Source organism: Tamandua tetradactyla, chromosome 1, assembly GCF_023851605.1.
Source record: "Tamandua tetradactyla isolate mTamTet1 chromosome 1, mTamTet1.pri, whole genome shotgun sequence".
Taxonomy (NCBI): Eukaryota; Metazoa; Chordata; class Mammalia; order Pilosa; family Myrmecophagidae; genus Tamandua; species Tamandua tetradactyla.
The window spans coordinates 67,982,874-68,003,157 of NC_135327.1; the positions used below are offsets into that span (position 1 = coordinate 67,982,874).

The window sequence follows — 20,284 nt, forward strand, 5'->3', positions numbered from 1 at the left end:
GTAGAGACATGGACTACTGGGAATTATTTTGTATTTGAGATGTCTGTTCTCCCCCATTTATATATGTGTGGATAGTTTTCTGTTTTTTGTTTTTAGTTTGGCTTATCATCCAACACTATTTCACTTATTTTGTTGCTTGAATTTTTCTAGCTTTGGCCATCCAGAGAGCTTTCTGTTGGTTCTTGTGTCTCTTTGACAAATCTCCACTATTGTCTTCTTGTTTTGTTTTGGTTTGAGTCATGCTCTTGCTTTCTGACATTACAAGATACTCCAGGATCATCTTGTGTATTTCCTGACCTAGTCCTAGAAACAGCCAGCTCTGCAACCTCTAGTTCATTTTATTGGAAACCAAGATCTGGGGGCTACGTGTGCTTACTGTTACTGGGGTAAAGTTACTTCTAGGCACTTTCACCTAAGAGAGCAAGGGGATCTTTGGGCCTACACAAAACCAAGTATAGACAAACTTCTATAATTATTTGTATAAGTATACCTCTGTATTTACATTAAGCCACATGTTAGCTCACACTGAAGTCTTAGATTTCCATCCATTACCCTACATTGATCATTCCAGTCTTATCCTCTTGCCTATTTGTAATCTCCCCCTCTAACAATGAGAAACTTAGCTCTCACCATCCACCCTCTAGCTAACTGATCCCAGTTTCTGTACAGTGGTTTCAGACTCATTCCTCCCAGTCACTTCTCATTCACTTGTTACACTATTCATGGTTTTTGCCTTGGATTCATGTTTCTACACCTGCAACTTGCATTCCCTACTGACAATCCACAAGGACAGGATTTGCTTGTTTCTTCCCTATTCCCAGAGAACCATCAAAAAGAAGGAGCTCTGCTCATATTTATGGGGAAGACATCATAGGCCTGTGATGGTGTCTCTTAGAAAAATTACTAGGAGACAGTTGGGATGAGATGAAGTGTTCCCAGCCTAAGGAATTATAGGACATCAACAAGGTGAATTATGCCTAGAAAAAGCCAGTGTTTGTGTCATTTCTACATGGGATGGGAGAAGACAAGACTCTGTACTCAAAAGTCCTTTTTCATGCTTGTAAAAGACCTAAATGATTGCAATGCAAACACAAGGATGTATTATCCCTAGGATGTTGGGGCAGAGGAGTCTGCAAAGCAAAGAAATGATGCTATAACTGTCACAAGTCAGTAGTTGAGGGACAAGCCATTAAAAATTCATGGGTCCTTTAACAGAATCTGATTTCTGAGAGTTTGAGTGTTGGGCTATGTGTGGTATTCACTTCTCCTCCTCCATCTTTTTCTTTTCCTTCTTCCTTTCCTCTTCCTTTTCCTCTCCTTCTCTATATCATCTAAACTTTCCAAAAGTACAACATATTACCTTTATAATGGAAGAAAAATATTTATTTAAAATACATTTTATACAGAGCTATCACTGCACCACTTTAAGGATATGGTTTAATTTCTGTTCTTTAGCAGCACCATTAAAAATGCAAACAAACCAGCATGCTTAAAACTGCTTCTGTGATCCATGTTGCAAGTACAGGGGCGCTTTGCTTTTGTTATCAAATTCAAGATCAGAAAGCTAAATTTTAACTAAGGAAGGGGGCATTTTATTACTTTTGAGTATTGTACCCACAAATGGGAATGAATAGCTCAATAAACCTTGCAGTTGATAGTCTGACAAGTTCCTATATACAGTAAGTGAGATTATAGAATGATTTCTGAAGGATTAGTGTGCTCAATGCATGAGATATTGCTATTATTATTATAACCATCATTATCATCATTACAGAGAACATGAGATATGCAAGGACTGAGACTTGGGAGTGGAAGAAATGAAGAACAGAAACTCTACTTATAGGTACCTCTGCTATAGCATTACCTGTCATATATCACAAAGCACAAAGCTGAGCATATGGACCACAAATATGCGTTTCATATATATATGAGTGCAAGCAGTGATGTATCAGTAAGAGTGGGAGCAGTGTGGCTGAAGGTCCCCCTAGAGTCTTCATTTAAACAGCTGAAATGGACTCTTTCTTAGCTGAGCTTGCGGACAATATTACCATGGAGTCCAGAATTAATATAAATGCATGCATATTAAATATTCCATTTGATGCACTTTAACAAAGATTACAATGATGAAACTTTTACCAAAATCAAGATATAAGAACATTTTTAACACCTCAAATATATTCCTTCTTCCTTTTGCAGACAATCATCCAACTTGCCCCAGCTCCAGGCAACCCCTGATCTATGTTGTGCCACCCTAAATTAGTTTCGATGTTTTAAATAGTCAAAAAACTGAATTTTACAATATGGGCTTTTTAATGTCAGGCTTCTGTTGGAAAACAATGCTCCATGAGTATTTGCAAGCATCTGCAGAGTCAGGGCTTCTGAGCAAAAAGTCCTGGCCCCTGGGGTTAAAGATAATTCCATACCTTGGAAGTTAGAGGGACAGTTGCAGTTTATTCTTCCCTAATGCCATGAACTTACATTCCAAAAGCTAATGGATCTAAAGGCCATCTCCTCCCTGCCCCCCAACAAGGGAGGGTTTGTTTACACTAGAAAGGTTTCTAATGTAAGGTCTCTCTTTCTCCTATGGAGGGAAGCATGGGCAGCTGTGCCAGCCAACTCAAATAACCTCCAAGATTTATAATTTTCGGCTCCTCTTTAGTGCAAACCCACCATATGCACAAGTGACATCTGCTTTCATTGAATCACCCCTTGGGGGATTGGGGTATAGGAAACTGACACAGATTCTGTGAGTAATTTAAGAAGTCTGTCCTTGATCCAGAAACCATGTGCTTCCTGGCAGGACAAAGAAGCAAACAAATACATATGTAAAAATTTAACAGCTTTTTTCTCTCAGCCTGATGTCTCTATGTTAATCCATGCTAACTGCAGTAATTTGTTTCTTTTTATTGCTGAGTAGCAATCTGTATAGATATATAGTACATTTTTTTGTCCACTTCTCTGCAGACATTTAGGGTTTCAGTTTTTTAAACTCAATATGTGAACCCAATAACAAGCCTTCAATATATAAATATTTGTGTGTTTTAATGCTCTCTTCTCCCTCCTAGGTAATATCATGTTTGAGTAAGAGAAAGTAGACAAAGATCCTGAGGGCAAATCTAGGAAATGTCTGAAGAAAGAATTTCTACACAACAGAGTATGTGTATGTTTATAAAAAAGCAATTTCCACCATTTCCTGGTACATTTTTATGGTGGTGTATCTTTGTTTCTTGGAATTTTCTTTCAATTACCTCTTGATATTTTGGTCAAAAATTTCATTTTAATGAAAATAGATGCTTCTTGTACATCTTGATGGGTCAGTAATCTAAGCAGAACATATTTAGTTTGTCAATCTGGTATTCTAAAACTTGGGTGAAATTTAAAGGAAGCTCAGGCACTATCTGCAGCTAGCTGTTACAGTAAAGAAGACCTGGTGATTCTGATAAACAAAGTCATCTTAAGATTAGTGTTTGTGAGGTTTGTTTTTTGTTTTACATGAATTAATATTATGAATCAGTTTGTTTGGATGATTTGCTTGCTAGTCTTTCTGAGGACGTATTTCATTTCATTTGGGAAAATCTCAAGAGTAGAATTGCAAAGTCACTGGGTCATTATGGGTTTATAAAAAATTGCAAACTTTTCCAAAAGGATTGAACCATTTTATCTCCCACTAGGTATTCACCAACCACGAGGTATAAGAAGTGCTTTGAATTTTGGCCACTCTAGAAGGTGTGTTTTTGTGATGATTGTTGATGTTATACATTAGAACTTTTGTCGCTGACTCCTTTGTTCCAGGAACATTTTATTGACAGGCTTCTAGCACGTGTGATGGACCAATTCTGTTTCTCTGATCTGCTTCTTCTAAGTGAGTGTAGACATAACAGCCCCCAACAAGTACGTATCATATGAAAGATTTAAGCCACAATCTTCTTTTTCTTTTTGCCTATTTATCCTTTTATAATGACTTAACCATACACAAGGATCCTTTCCTTTTAGCATATTTTGGATGGCTCTTCTTTTGCAATGTTGACACTTCCCCTAAACTTTTAGCCATCATTGTTTCATTTTTTTTTTAATGCTGCAGGAATGCAATATACCAGAAATGGGTTGATTTTTAAATAAGGAGTTTATTATGCTACACATTTACAGCTCTAAGGCCATAAAAATGTCCAAACTAAGGCATCCAGGGAAAGATACCTTGATCAAGAAGGCTAATGTGTCCAGAACACCTCCATCAGCTGGGAGCACACATAGCTGGCTTCTGCTGGGGTCTTTGGCTTCTGGTTTCAAACAACTGCCTTGGGGACATTTTCTTTTTGCATCTCCAAATTTCTGGGTCTCAAGTTCTCTCTGAAGCTTTTTCCAAAATGACTCTCTCTTAAAGGGCTGTAGTAATAGGCACCTTGAATGGGTGGAGACACACTTCCATGGAAAACCTAATGTAAAGGTCCCATCCACAATTGGGTGGGTCACATCTCATGGAAGCAACTTAATCAGAAAGATCCTACCCAACAATATTGAATGAGGATCTTCTTACACAAATTTCAAACCAGCACAATTATTAAATGGCCAGGGTAGTAAGTCTTGGTTTTCCCTTCCTGACTTCTATTTTTAGCCTATAGAATTAAAGCTAATCAGTTTCATGCAGTGTGGATGAAGCACCTCATTATTGTTTCTGAAACTGAGATTATAGGTTTTACAACCATGAAAACTATGAAAATGAATATATAATCTCTGCCCTATCCACCTCTTGCCACTGAATTTGGAGGACACATTCATTGACTTGAATATTCCTGACAGGAGTGTTCCAGCTGAATGCTGGTAGATGACTGGCTTTTCCTAATATGGTCCAAGAGCAGTTTGGACCAATTGTGAAATTGAAAGTGCTGAATGGCAATGAATTAATATCCCCACCACACTCTATGATAAAACCCCTCATCCTTGCCCCCACCAATGACATATGTTGATATTAAGCCTGTGGAACTGAAACTATGAAGTCCTATGTATTTCTGCATGACTGGGTTTGTGATATCATCTGCCAAGTGTTACCACCAAACAACTAAATTGTACACAGAAACCTCCTTTTGTAACTCATCATGTTCATTGGTCATTTGAATTTCAGTGTCCTGGGCCACGGATTAATGAGATTTTACTCATTAAGCAGGGCTGGGTTTTAGTAATGCTTGTTAGGGGAGATTTCAAATTAAGTGGGGAGAAAAGTTTTAATGCTCTCTTCCCCCTCCTAGGTAATATCATGTTTGAGTAAGAGAAAGTAGACAAAGATCCTGAGGGCAAATCTAGGAAATGTCTAAAGAAAGAATTTCTACACAGCAGAGTATGCTCTATAGATTGGACTCATCCAGCAGGAACATGGAGGTATTTGCACCACAAGATCATCAATATCCTAAATTTACCTATGGGTGAATTTGAGGCCAAGATCTGAAGTGCCCATGGCCAAGGCAATCCCTCACTGTTGGATAACAGCCTTTTCACCCTTCTTCAGACCATTCTGCTGAGACTCGGTGTGCCCCTGGATCACTGTCTGTACATATGAGTACAGCACAAAATGCTAAAACTAGAGAAGGTATTTGCCTCCATCATTGTGCCCCATTACTCTGCCCCTTTATTGGAGACCACCACTGTCATCAACTTTTCATGTATCATCCCAGAGTCATTCCATGAGTATTCATAGAAAGTCTTCCTTTGCATGCTAATAGGTAACACTTGTATAAACTTATGTGTGCCGGAAATGTTTATAACATAGTATAGACATAACACACACAGTCATGGTCAAGTTCATTTGTCAATTTGGCCAGGTGGTGGTGCCTGTTTGTCTGGTTGGGCAAGTACTTGTCTCTCTGCTGCTATAAGGACATTACATAGAATTAAATCATGATTACGCTGGCTGCATCCACAGTTGATTACATTTGTAATTAGCCAAAGGGAGTGACTTCTGCAATGAGTGATGCTTAATCTAATCACTGGAAGCTTTGAAGGAAGATTCAGAAGAGATAGGCTCTCTTCTGGATTCAGACAATGAACTTCTCTGGTGGAGTTCATCCAGACCCTTCATCGCAGTCATCAGCTTCACAGCCTGCCCTACAGATTTTGGACTGTATGTTCCCACAGTTACATGAGACACTTTTATAAATTTTATATTTTTGGATATTTCCTGCTGATTCTGTTTCTTTAGAGAATCCTAGTTAATACACACACCATGGTGTATAAATTGCTTTTTCTACTTATATCACAGAGATGAGTCTATGTCAACAGACACTGAATGATAGAATTCATTTTCATGGCTTTACATAATTCTTTACTAAAGATAGATTATAATTTATTGTTATTTACCTTTGTTGGGTACTTAGGTTTTTTATTTCCCTATATTTTTGTACTAAAAATGGTGGCTGTAGCATACTGATGTAAATACATAACTTCCCACATGAGGCACTATATTTGTTCAGTAAATTTTTAGAAATGGAATTCCTGGTCTAAATATGTGTTTTATTTTTAATTTTTCTAAATCAATGGTATTTACTTGTGGGTGTTTAATTTACATTACTTTTATTATGATATAGGTTGTGTATCTCTTTAGCCTCTTTCTTTTATTAGCAATATGATTCTTAAACTTATATGCCCCAAATAATGTTTTTTTTAATCTTTGAAGTTCATTAAATTTATTAATATATTTAGGAATACATTGTTGCAATGGGTATTCATTGTCCTGTCTAAAATTTCTCTGCAACTTAGAATGTTCTTTTAAGGTCTAGATTCATGTGATTTTATTTCTGGAAAATTTTCTTGAATTTTATCTTCACATTTTGTTTATGTAATTTACCTCTACTAGTAAACCAATTACATATTTGTGGAACTCCTTTGCTTGTTTTTCCTACCTAATATTCATTTAGTCTTTAGTTGCTATAGCTCTTTGGTCAATTACATTTAATTTTACCTGCATTTCTCAGTACACAGAGAAATGCCTTCCCTTCCATTTCCTTCTCTTTTTTTTGCCAGTATCTATTTCCATTTTTTGCTGCACCCATTTCTGAGGATTATCTTTTTTTCCCATCATGTGTCCATTGGGCCCCTGGGTTTCTACTTTATCCTTTTGATAACATCATTAATATAGTTAAGTTCTTGCAGATTATGTTTGCTAATGTTTTTGTTTACACTCTGGAAGATTTTCCTAGTACTTTTTTAATCTTCCAGTTATTTGTCCTGGTCCTTTTGTCCTTTATTCTTGTAGAATTTTGTACAGATCAAGTACTGGCTCCTTTCAGATGATTGCTGAGTGATGAGTGAAGTAAGTTCATCCTGGACTTGCTCTTTGGGGATAACAAGACATACATAATGTTCCAGGTAACTGGGCATATTCCTGGTTCACAGTGATGTCCCTCATAATGCAGGCTTGGTGTGTGTGTATGCATGTGTATGTGTTTGCTCAGCTCCACCCTTCTGCCTTGCCTAAATGGTCAAGGAAAGATTCGTTCTTGGGGACACTCACCCTCCATTTTAAACAAAGACTTATAACACTCTACCAATCTGGAGAACCAGATTCCATTGATTTGTTTTGTGTCCATTGGATTTCTTTCTCCTGTCAAAGTGTCCTGACTGCATTATCCTGCTTGATCAGTCTTTCATTTGTCACCACTTCCTCCTAGATTCAGTCCTAATATAAGTATGTTTTTGTGCAAATCTATTTCTCATTAGTTTCTTCATTGTATTGTTTTTCAATTTCCAAATGAAGAAGCATTAAAGATACCTTAACTTTGTTTCTTGAAAAGAGTTAGCCCCCATGCTTTTTTGTTAAAGCATAATCTGTCTTTTTCCCCCTCAGATCAAGACAGCTAGTTTGGAGATGTAAGAAGGTAGTCTGTGACTATTTAGTACAATTGGTTAATCTGCAAGATTCTTAAGGCCAAGATTCAGGGTGATTTCCATATGGAGGACTCTTCACTGACCCCTTCCATGACTCCGAGGATCCTCACTGTCCTAAGAGAAAGCAGGAGAAGTCCATAGAGATGGTGCAACGAACATAATTCCAGGAGTCTCAAAACTGTCTCTCGGTATATAGCTACCTTGCTGTGTGGTCTTGGAGAAGTCATGTCCATTCACTGTGTCTCAGGCCCTTTGTATAAGAAGCAGCTCTGAATGAGTCCTCCAGGGAGCTCTCTAATCCTTACCACGACATGGCTCTAGGATCATTAGTTTGTGCTGGGTATTCTCATTAGCCCCTCTGGACCTGCTTCCTCTATCCTGTTGTGTTCCCTACCAGGCTGATCTCAACATGACTTTAACTGAGTCTCCTTGTTCTCCAGCCCCTGGTCAGGTGTGGCCAAAGGTGCTCACTGGGTAAGTCCAAGGGATGAAACTTTCTCCACTGTTGGCAGACTCATATGGTTGCTGAAACATGTCTTTTGTGGGTGGTGTATAAGACAATCTTAACCCTTGGCTGTTTACAGTAAATGAGATGTAAATGCTTTTCAGTTCAAAAGTCCCTTTGGATCATGAATGTAATGTAATGGTAACTTTATATAACAGTGTTTCTTGAATAATATGCTGATAATTATCATTCTTCTCTATCTTTAATTATGTAAAACATTACATTGTTCCTTAAAGTGTGCATGCACACATACATACATACAAATAGGCTATTTTTAGATTGAGTACTTGACATAATTAAGATTGTTCCAAAATATTCATGTGAGACTTTATTATGGTATTTATGGTATTTATTATTTCTTTTCCCAAAAATGATGGTATTTTTCTTCCAGTAAAGAGGGAAAAGTCCTATAATGTAAATACCTCAACTGAAAATGTATCTTCTTCTCAGCTATATGAAGTGTAGTGTTGCTTTACAACAATTAAGTTCATCTACTTGTGAGTAGTTCTAGGATTTGTTTAGAAGTTTGAGCTTTTTTCCCTCCATGTTTTGTTCAGGGTACAGAAAGCAGTATATATCAATTAGCATGGTAGATCTGCAATGTTTATACTCCAAGTTTAAAAAATCACTTTTCTAAACATGTAATCAGACACCAGTTATGCATATCTTTTGTGGCTATAGAAATTATACTCATGGGCCCATAACGTTAGCATTATGTTGGATCCAGTGATTGTCTAAGATTTCCAGCTGTGGGGACAAAGCTTTTGTCAGACTATTAAGTTGTATAACTTCATTATAACCCCCCTGCAGGAAGTCTGGGAGCCAAAATGTGATTCCTGAAATTTATGAGCAGAAGCATGTGCAGTTTATAAGAAAATTCAAAACAGGTGGTGCAAAATCGAATCTCACGGCTCACTAAGCTCACTCACCCCAGACAGCTGTCCCAGATGGTCACGGTTCTAAAGAATAGAGCCCAGGTGGCTCTGTTCTCATGACTTAGGAAGCTAGAACATGGGTAGATGTCTGCCTGAGAGTTTCTGCCCTATTTGTCAACTTTATAAATGTAGTTACATATAATAGTCTACAACTCAGGGGTAAAAATGAATTTAAAAAAAATTGGTAATATTTGTCAGGGATCATCTTGATTAATGAAGTCATTATTTATTTGGGTGACATCTCTTTTTTAAATCAGAATGAGCTAACTGTAGCTGAGTCACTGTTGTAAAGACTTCCCTAAAATGCCCCTTCTTGTGTGTGCATTTATAAATGACCCAGGGATAATTTGTTCAATCACATTATGTCTCACTAGGCTTAGGTGAGGTCTATATTTTGTACTGCCATACATAAAAAAAAAAATACAAAAACACAATTTGAAAAAATTTTGCCCAATTTGTTACGTTTTATAGAATACAATCATTGTTTCATTTATTCATTACTTCATTAACCTAATCATTTGTTAAGTGCCCTTCAGAGGAAATAAATATAGAATTCTCTGCAGTTTCTCTCTCCCAACTGCTCCCTCCCTGTGGGGCAGGCTTGTAGATGCTACAACCTTGCCAAGTTACAGAGAAGATGTGGAGGATGTGGAGGATGGGGTTGTGTATTAACAGTGCCGCTTGGAGGGCAGGCCACGGTGGCTCAGAAGGTAGAGTTCCCACCAGCCATGCCGGAGACCTGGGTTTGATTTCAGGTGCCTGCCCATGTTAAAAAAAAAAAAAAGAGTGCTGCTTGGAGCTGGGGATGCAACCTCAGGATCATTAAGTATAAAACAGGTACTTCCTCTGTACCCTCCAACTCCTGGTAACAGGGCTATGAGGAATGTCAAAAGGGAAGAAGAGTAATGCTGTATTTAGTCTTGGAGGGACTTACAATCCAATTGAAAAGACAAGCAACTTGGTTAGGAACAGGTCAATGGACTTAAATGTGCAGAATATAAATCAGTGGTGCCCACCCATGCAAAAAAATAAAAAATAAAAATAAATAAAAATAAATCAATGGGCTCAGCCAAGACTCCTTTACTGTGTCCATTGGAACCAGGAAGTAAAAATGTAGAAGGCATCCTCATATACCTCTGAGTAGGAAGGTAGGCCTGGATTTGAATTAGGGCTCCAGCAGTCACTCACTGAATCACTTTATCAAGATTATCTACCATTGCAGAAGCTCAGGTTTCCCATTCATGAAAAAGAGAAAATAATTGCAATCATGCAAGGTTGTCATGAGGACTAAGTACAGAAGTTTTACCAAATACTTTTTGCCTGTCTGGCCCAGCACAGACCCTATAAATGGTGAACCACTTGTTACAGTCATGTATGGTACAGAATTGTCCCCAAATTTTCAAGCCCTTTTATAATGTATCCAGAGCTTGAAACTATTCCCCAGAAAGCATACCCATATTTTCCAAAATACTTTTAGGGGTTTACATCTTGTCGTGTGTCTACTCTCAGTTAGTAAACTGCTTTAAAAATTCATATAAAGTGAAAATCCGTGTAACATTCCAATTCTCTAGAAATTTATATTTGGTTGCCTTGAAGAAGGTTAGGATTTTCCATTAGCATTTTTGGGACTAGAGTAACAAAAATATTGTTAATTGGTTAAATTATTAGGGGTTAAATTGGTTTGCCTTAAATGACATTGGAGCTGTGCATTTTATACCTTTCCTTCAAATGATTTAAAAAATTCCTAAAATTTATCTTTCTGAAATTTCTTAAAAATTTTTGTCATAAATATATTTGTCTCCTTTCCCACAATATCTACAAAGCTTTTTTTTTTTTGCTTGGAAATCCTAAAAATCACATAGTTATCACATGATGAATGCTGACGTACTCTCTGCTATGGGTTGTACTGACTTCTTAAATGGTTTGGTTTTGTTTGTTTAAGCAGAATGTATAGTTTTGGTATTTGTCAGTTTTGAAAAGATCATGTTCTTTCTCTTTCATTTTAACCAGGTTAAAGCTGCAAATAAAGCAAATGAACCTACACATGTGCTGGGAGAAATGGTGAATCCATTTTTCTTCTCCCACCACCAATTCTCCACACTGCAGGTCAAGGCTGAAACAGACTGTGCTGAACCCCCTTTCAATTAGCTGTTGGCATTTTAAGGTTTTCATCTAACTGAAAATATCTGAAGGAAGACAGAAATGCCAGTCCTGACTGACCATTCAATAATGGTCATCCATAGAAGTCTATTTGTTGACACTGTTTTTCATAATTATTTTCATAAATTCTTAAGGTTAAACAGGACTTCTTTTGACAGAAGGAAAAATATGATAAAAAAGAATCAAGGGAAGAATTTATGAAATAATTAAGCTTATCATTACCTATAGAATGAAACTGTGCTCAGCATGGAAGACTTAAAAATGACATATGAGAGTGTGCTGGTTTGAAAAGATGTATGTCCCCTAGAAAAGACATGTTTTAATCAAAATCCCATTTCATAAAGGCAGAATAATCCCTATTCAATACTGTATGTTTGAAACCCATCATCTCCCTGGAGATGTGATTTTATCAAGAGTGGTTGTTAAGATGGATTAGGTGACGACATATCTCCACCCACTTGGGTGGGTCTTAATAAGTTTCTGGAGTCCTATAAAAGAGGAAACATTTTGGAGAATGAAAGAGATTCAGAGAGAGCAGAGAATGCTGCAGGACCATGAAGCAGAGAGTCCACCAGCCAGCACTTTGGATATGAAGAAGGAAAACGTCTCCTGGGGAGCTTCATGAAATAGGAAGCCAGGAGAGAAAGCTAGCAGATGATGCTGTGCTCACCACGTGCCCTTCCAGCTGAGGTAGAAAGCATGACTGTGTTCACCACAAGCCTTCTCAGATGAGAGAGAGACCCTGAACTTCATCAGCCTTCTTGAACAAAGTTATCTTTTCCTAGATAACTTTGATTGGACATTTCTATAGATTTGTTTTAATGGGGACATTTTCTCGGCCTTATAACTGTAAACTTGCAATATATTAAATTCCCCTTTTTAAAAGCCATTTTGTTTCTGGTATTTTGCATTCCAGCTGCTAGCAAATTAAAACAGAGAGGCTAATCAAGGAGCCCAAATCTGGCAAGGTCATAATAGCCAGTTTGGGCACAGGGTGGTCTTTTTGTAAACCCACTGTCTGTCTCCTTCTCCTCAAAATCCCCAGTATCTGGTATGCAGTGGATGAGGAAAACATACTAATAGATTGGATGGAAGGCTGTATGTATGTATGTATGTATGACTGGATGGATGGATGGTGGATGATGAGTGAATGAGAAACTCCACTAGATGTACAGACCTCAATGTAGCAGTTCTTTTCTTCTCTGTAGGAAGACTCATGTTTTTGTCTAGCCATTGGACCCTGAATTTTCTGAAGGCAAGCACAGCTTGTTCAGTTCTGAGCTGCTGGCATCAATAACTGTTTCCTTTCTACCTGAGCAACTTTTCTAAAATGCTATCTGAAAACCATGTCATGCTGCCCATAAATATTAGGATGAACTCTGCAGCCTGCAGTGTGCCAGGTGAGACCCTATGCCGTCTCGTGCTTTGTCATGGCCCTTCATTTCTCACCTACTCCCCTCCAAAACTGTGCCCCTGGGCATTTGCCCTCAACATCCCCTCTGTGGAATAGGTATCCTTCTTTCATTCTTTACTCATTACCTCTCCTGGAAACCCTTCTCTGACCACTCAAATCTGAACCCCAGCAGTGCTTGGAAGCTTATCTATGTTGTATGACTTATATATGTGATAGGAAATCAGTCCACATTTTCACAGGAATTTTGTACAAAGTCAATGTCAAACAACGACCTCTCCCTACTTCCATTTTTGTCCTTCCACCACCAATTCTCCACACTGCAGCCAGGGCACTTTTAAAATATCAGTCAGACCATGTGGCTCCTGGGCATAAAACCTTGCATTGGCTTCCCATTCTGCTGAGAGTGAGACTGAAGCCCCAAGTGGACCACGTGTCTCTGGGATCCACTTTCACAGCCTCTCTGAGCCTTCTCTTTGATAGGGACATCCTAGTGGTACTGGCCTTGATTTTGGTCCTCAGTATATGCCGTCCTTGCCTCAGGGCCTCTGCACTGGGTGTTCCCTCTGCCCTCATGCCCCTCTCGGCTTGCTTGCCTGGGCGGCTTGTTGGTGTGTCCTTGCTTTCCAGGAAGAGCCTTGTATTTCACCCCCTATAATGGTCTGTAGCTCTGCTCTACTTCCTGCATTTCACTCATAATTGACTAAGAGTTTCTTGTTTATGTGTTTTTTAATTTATTCCACCCCATCAAAAAGAAAGTGATGTCTGTACTGGCCCCTCATCTCTTGTGGTGATGGCAATGTCCTAGTGTCTAGTTCACAGCCCAGCACACAGCAGACTCTTAAACAATGATTTTGTATTTAAGAAACTGTCCTTTGAATATTATGAAGTAACTACTGAGATGTCTGTATATATTTTCATGAGCGAAACTTGCATTCTTAACCTCATGGAATAGTGAATTTAAGCTTACAAATAAAAAACAAACAAAAAGAAGTTAAAAAAAAAAAAACTGCTACCATGATAACTCAAATGTGGAAAGCTTATATCCAGTGACAAATATTTTGCAGTTATGAAGTGCTGAAATGATAGGGTAGAAGCTGTATAATTTTAGTTGTACTATCATCTGTAGTTTGTCACTTGAGTACACTGATTTACTTTCCTTGCCTTCTTCTGTCTCCTGTCTCCTTCTCATATAAGTTTTCTAATATGAAAAGACTGCATAATGACAAGCCATTTTTTTTAAATCAAATCAAATTGTTTACAGAGTGTTCTCTAAATGGGGAATAATAAAGGACCCCCTAAGCTGTAGGCCAATAAAGAGCCTGGAGACATTCTAGGACCCAGCAATGATTAATTTGAGCTCATGAATATCCACAGGAAATCTGTGGTGCTTCCTTAGTCTAACACAACTTTATGCTCATAAAATTCTGAAGGTAAGGATGAAAAGAACACCTGGGCTCAAGTTTCAAGTTTTTCCCTATCAATTTCTTATCCTTGGGCAAATGGACTTAAACTCAAAAATCTCAGTTTAATCAACTCTAAATTGTGCTTATATTTTCATTGTTGTTAACATCACATAGTAATAATATCATATAGTATGAAGGTTAATTATATTTATTATAATATAATAGAGTATTATATTTTATGTTGGAACCAAGTGCTATGAATGTGCTGTGAATATACAGTGGGTGCTTAATAAATGGTTGCTGATTATTTTCTTTATCTCTTCCACTGGGTGGCATATCCCCTTTCTAATATTTGAACCTAAGATTATGGGGATTTGGCATCCAGTTTGATGGGCAATACTAAACGAGAAATTCCTTGCTGAAGTAAATACTTTGGGTCTAAATGCCAATTTAAATCCTTACTGTGAAGCTGCTCTTCCATTCTTACAACTTAGTGTACAATTTGGGAAATAAGTGGGAAAGGACAAAGGCACTTCCAGGCTCCTTGCCTCTGGCTTATGGGCTTCTTTTCACAGTGGATTTGATCACAAGTTAACCAGTCTGTGCAATGGTAGGGTATCTCAGCCTCACCAGACTGGGGCTTCAGGACAGGGCTCCAAAACCTGCTGATTAAGAAACATTGAATGCAGAAGTTTTTAACCTAGTGCTTGCTTTGGCACAGTGGCATTGGGAATCACTTGCATCTCGAGGAGCTCTTTCTGCCATCTTGCTCTTCAGTAAAAGTTCTAACTTCTTCAGTAAAAAGACCTGTCCATCTGATCAGGTCTGGGGATGATTTGAATCCCTGGTTGGGCTTCAGGGGAACTCTCTCAGGGACTTATCATTTTCTCAATATCTTTTCTCTTTTTCATAGTCCAGGACTTAACTACTCCCCAGTTATTTCAGAGATAATAAGTATTTTCCATGTTCAATTGCCTTGCAAGTCCCTCCATGGATTCAGTACCTAACTACTATTTGAGGATGAAGAACAGTACATCAGCATGAGGGAGCAAGGAATTTCAAGGTCACTCTGTCCCTCTGTTCCTCAGTTTCCATGTTGGAAAATAGAGAAAATGCTTTCATTGCTAACCCCAGTGCGTTTTTAGCAGTTGTCAGCCCTTTTCTCCAAAACATAAAATACTATGCAGACTTCATTAAATTAACTTCATAGATTTTTAGCTGTGGTCTGGAATTCCAACACTTCCAATTTACAGAAGGAGAAAGTGGGGAATTACTTTCCTAGAAATCACATCGATGACTCCTTGTTCACTGTTACTTCTTCTGCATTTGGTCTCATTTGGCAGTAAATTATCTATGACACTTTTCTGACACCTCTAGACTTCCTTTTAGATTGATTTAATACATCAGCAAGGAAGAAAATATACCTGATACCAGCACTTATATTACCAATATAACTTATAAAATTAATTTCGACACTGGTGCTATCCCATTATATTCTCTTTATGGGTTGAGTATCTGATGAGCTGCAAAATTAACCCTAAAAATTGGTGCTTTCCACTCTCACTCTATAATGATAAGGATTTGTTGCCTAGAATGGAGAAGGGAAAAATACAGAAATGTTTTGGTCATCTAGAAGGATTGGTGAAGAGGGCAACATGACCTATAGACTGAATCAGTGCAGTAACAAGGTGTATTGGTTGTTCAATTGGTAAACTAGAATGAGGCACATGACTTTTCCTTCTTATAATCTGGGTTTTTGTGAAAGATGGCAAAATATTGGAAGTAGTTGGCCTGCTTTTTCAAAATTCCCTCCTTTATTACCTGAAAATGGACTGATTTGGTTGACTTTCAGTTAATCAGTGATATACTGAATCAGCCAGCTAAAGATTTTCTTCTCTAAGACTTTTGTGATGGATTGAATTGTGTTCTTGATAAATTATGCTGAAATCTTAACTCTCAGTACTTCAGAATGTTATTTATTTGCAAATGGATCCTTACGTTGGAATTAAGCAAATTAAAATGAATTTATGCAAGAGGGGGATGGGTTCTTAGGTCAGTATGACTGGTGTCCTTATAAAAAGAGAAAATCTGGACACAGACAATTGAGCAGAGAATGCCCTGTAGTGACTGAGAATGCCTAAGGATGGCCACCAAATCACCAGAAGCCAGAAGGGAGACAAGGAAAGATTCTATCCTACAGGTTTCAGAGGGAGTGAGACCTTACTGTCACCTTGATTTCAGACTTCCAGTCTCCAGAACTGGGAGGTAATATGTCCCCGTTGTTTTAAGCCACCCAGCTTGCGATAATTTGTTTTAATGGAACTAATAAAAGCCATTCCTGCCTCAGCCTGCCCTTTGTCAATGGGCAACAAGTAGTGCCCTTGATCTTGGAGTGACTCCTTTTTTCACACAACATACCCTGAGGTTACTATTCCAGGAGTATCCAGCCTGCCTGGGCTGCATCACCTGATGCCCTTGATTAAAGGAAACCTTTGTTGATGAGCATTGTCTGGAGTGGAGAAAGATTGAGTTTGCAGGCAGGGACTGGCAATGGGAGAAGGCCTGAAGGCCCCAGCATTTTGGGGCTCAAAGAGTAGTCCCAAGTCAATGGAGCAGTAGGAAAGGTGCCAGGGGTCAGGTTGTTGAATGCAGGGACATCATTTAACTTCATAGGAAGAGGACAGATAGCATTGAAGGTGAGGCGATCACATAACAAGAATGATTTAAATTTTCTTTTACAATGTTTTGTTCTGAATACTTCTGAAGATATTTACAAAGTAAATCAAATCACACAACCTGACCCTTCACGCATCATGGGAGTGAAAGAATTTGGGCCTGCAAAGGGTAGACTAGGGCTTAATTCCTTGTTCTGCTACCAGCTGTGACTTTGGGCTATGCCACCCAAATTCTCAGTAACTGCATTTTTTGGCCTTCAAAGTAGGGACACCGAACTTTATCTCAAGGCTGTGGAGTAAAGAAAGTGATAGAGGCTGTGGCTGGTTGCTGGTGCACATCTCGGCATACAAAGTCTTTTGAATGACGCACACGAAAGAATGTGGTGCTATGGAATCTGTAAGCCATTCCTGATGAAGAGTCCCAGGGAAATTTTGAATGACTAGATCTTAAAATCAAAGCTATGAAAAATTTAGCTAAAAGAGAATGTAAATATATCTTACAGCCCAGCTCTTTCAATCCAATGCTTGAATCCTTACACTATCTCCCACCAAGACTTTGTCTTGACTTTATTTGAATATCTGTAGTGCTAGACAGCTTGCCATTTTTTCCTTCCTCTTTTCCTTTCTCCCATCTTTCCTTTTCTCCCTTTAATATTTATTAAATATGTACTATGCCAGACAGGTTTAGGCATGAAGGATATAATGGAAATGTGCAAATGCAATGACACATTTAAAAATAAAAATAATAAATTGATTTTCTTGTGGGAGTAGTAATTTGATCAATCATAGCAGGGAAGAGAGGAGAAACAGCCATGAGCTGGGCATGGCTAGAACCCTAAAGGCTCAGTTGCAATGCTGAAATGCTGGCCCTTTAAATCAGGATCTTGTGGCTCCAATTATTCTGAAGTTCATCAGTTATTACTTCTGAAGGTGTTGCATATTTTGATAAAGCTATGGTGTCAAGGTAGAAAAATGCATTTTTCATAGTTCAGAGGGGATTCACTGGTCTCATGGATTAGGTTCACATACCTTGTTCATAGCGGCTGGAACTTAGAAATAACTTTAGGGACTGGTGTCAATTGTCAGGAATTCTGCAGTAACTCTTTTGTCGGCCTCTTCCAACCCTGGGTCAGGGCACACTGCCCTTTACTCCCCTTTGATGTCTTTCTGTGAGGTTGGAGATGATGGGACAGTACACAGATTCTGCTTTTAATTACTCACTCTCTCAGCACATAGTCCCTAGCTGAGGAACTTCACATCCTAACTCTGGTGGCTTCAGGTCCCAGGCCCACCAGCACCAGACCATTCTCCTGCACCATTTGGGTGGTTCAGCTGCAGGGGATCTCCTGAAACTTGTTCCATCCTGTTTGCCACAGCTCTTCATCCAAACTTTTCCTCTCTCTGTTCTTCCCTCCCTCAGTCCCTCTTTCCTTAGCTCCCTTCTATCATCCCTCCCTCCATTGCTCCTTCTACCCTCATCTTCTTTTCTCTTTCTGTCTTAGTTTGCCTGAGTTGTTATAGAAAGTACCACACTATGGGTTGGCTTAAGCAACAGGAATTTATTGACTTATGGTTTTGACGTTAGCAGAAGTCCAGAATCAAGATATTCACAGGTTTGCCAAGATATTCTCAGGTTTGCTGGCTGCTGACAATCCTTGGGGTTCCTTCACTTATATTTCTACTTCCTATCGCATGGCTATACCCTCTCCTTTTTCCTTCTGTGTCTTCCCAGTTCTCCTTATAAGGCCTCCAGCAACCAGGATTAAAATACATTCTCATTCAGATGGGCAACACCTTAACTAAAAATACACCTTCAAAGGTCCTATTTTCAATAAGTTCATACCCACAGGGACCCAATTAAGATCAAGAACATGTGTTTGTTAGGGTATATAATTCAGCCTACCATACGTTCTCAGGGATGTGCTTGGCTGGCAAAACTAAGACCAACATGGGCAAATGCATTCTCTCTCTTTTAGCTCAGCTTTTCTTTTTTTTTTTTTTAGTACTATTATAACAGAGAGACCCAGACTTCTTTCTCTTTCCATTGAAGACATGCCCTTCCTAATGTTGAAGATCTAAGCCCTGTCTTATATTTTTCTTCCTTCTACCCTGTGTGTGGGCCACTTACTCTACATTTTCACATATAATTGATGGCTTTCTCCATTGAATGGTCCTCAATCTCTATCTCTTGGACCCTGACACTCCTATCCTATGTGTTCAAAATCAGTCATCTCAAATATGTGACCTTCCCATGGCCACCTTTTCATCAAAGTCTAAGCCATGATTGAAAGCATGGACATAGCTTTGCTCACTATTGTATTCCCAACACTTAGAATAAAGACAATCTAGCATATTGTAGAAGCTCAATAAACATCTGTTTAATGAAAGAATAAATCTGCCTCCTAGATACTGTATTGAAACAGCACATCATTGCTTATTGTATTTGTTGGGCTTTGCTTCATATTCACCTGCTATGATGAGTGGTCAAGATTTCTGCTCAATAACATATGGTCTACACTCTCACAGTCAGAATCCATGGAGGGAGAGAGACATCACCAGATCACTACAATGTTGGCAGAGCATTGCATGGATAAAGAACAAATACAAGATGTCAGGAGAGAAGCAGGAATTCAGAGGCCAGATATTATCTGAAGTGAGCCTATGGATCCTAGACCACAGCACAAAGGGCTTCTTCTGCCATGCTCTCTGTCCAAACCCAGAAACAGGGTGAGTGATTTTACTCTTCCTTACAATCAATTCAGTTTGCAAAAGCCCCCTTTTATTTATTTCCTAAATGAACAGATTTGTTTAGGGCAGACATTTTTTATCAATCCTGTCAGCTCTCAATAGCATAAATTTATGTTTCCGTTGATGAAGTATTGCTGGTGTCCTTGCTTTATGGTGTGGTTTTGGACCTATGTATCCTGAAGACCTTAAGATATTTTATTTGTAATTCATGCTCTTTTTAGGCTTTCTGAGGGTCCATTGTCCTGGTGTCCTGGGCTTTCATTATTAGTCTTAAAAGTGTGGTCTCTAGACCAGCAGCATCAACCTCATCTGGAAACAATTTAGAAATGCAAATTCTTGGACCCCTCCCCAGGCCTCTGGAATCAGAAACTCTGGAAGTGTACCCCTCAATCTGTGTTTTAGCAAGGCTCTGATAAATGCTAAACTTGAGAACTATTTCCTTAGCAGCTTCATGTAGAGTGAATTAGAAACTAAGGAGGGCAGGCAAAGAGAGTCTCAAGTCAGAAGAACCCATTAAAAGACTGTTAATTGTTCAGAGAAGCAAACATAAGAGTCTAGACTAGGATATG

General features: G+C 38.6%; 1 long non-coding RNA gene across 1 annotated transcript in view; it reads left to right on the forward strand.

Annotated features, from left to right (window-relative positions):
* LOC143684778 (uncharacterized) overlaps positions 1-3,787 on the forward strand; it is a 132,508-nt gene extending 128,721 nt beyond the window's left edge. Inside the window, exons 3-5 of the long non-coding RNA XR_013176163.1 lie at positions 1,775-1,843; positions 3,066-3,154; positions 3,672-3,787. This is a non-coding gene — a long non-coding RNA (uncharacterized LOC143684778). The remainder of the gene's footprint in view (positions 1-1,774; positions 1,844-3,065; positions 3,155-3,671) is intronic.
* The last annotated feature ends 16,497 nt before the right edge of the window (positions 3,788-20,284 follow it).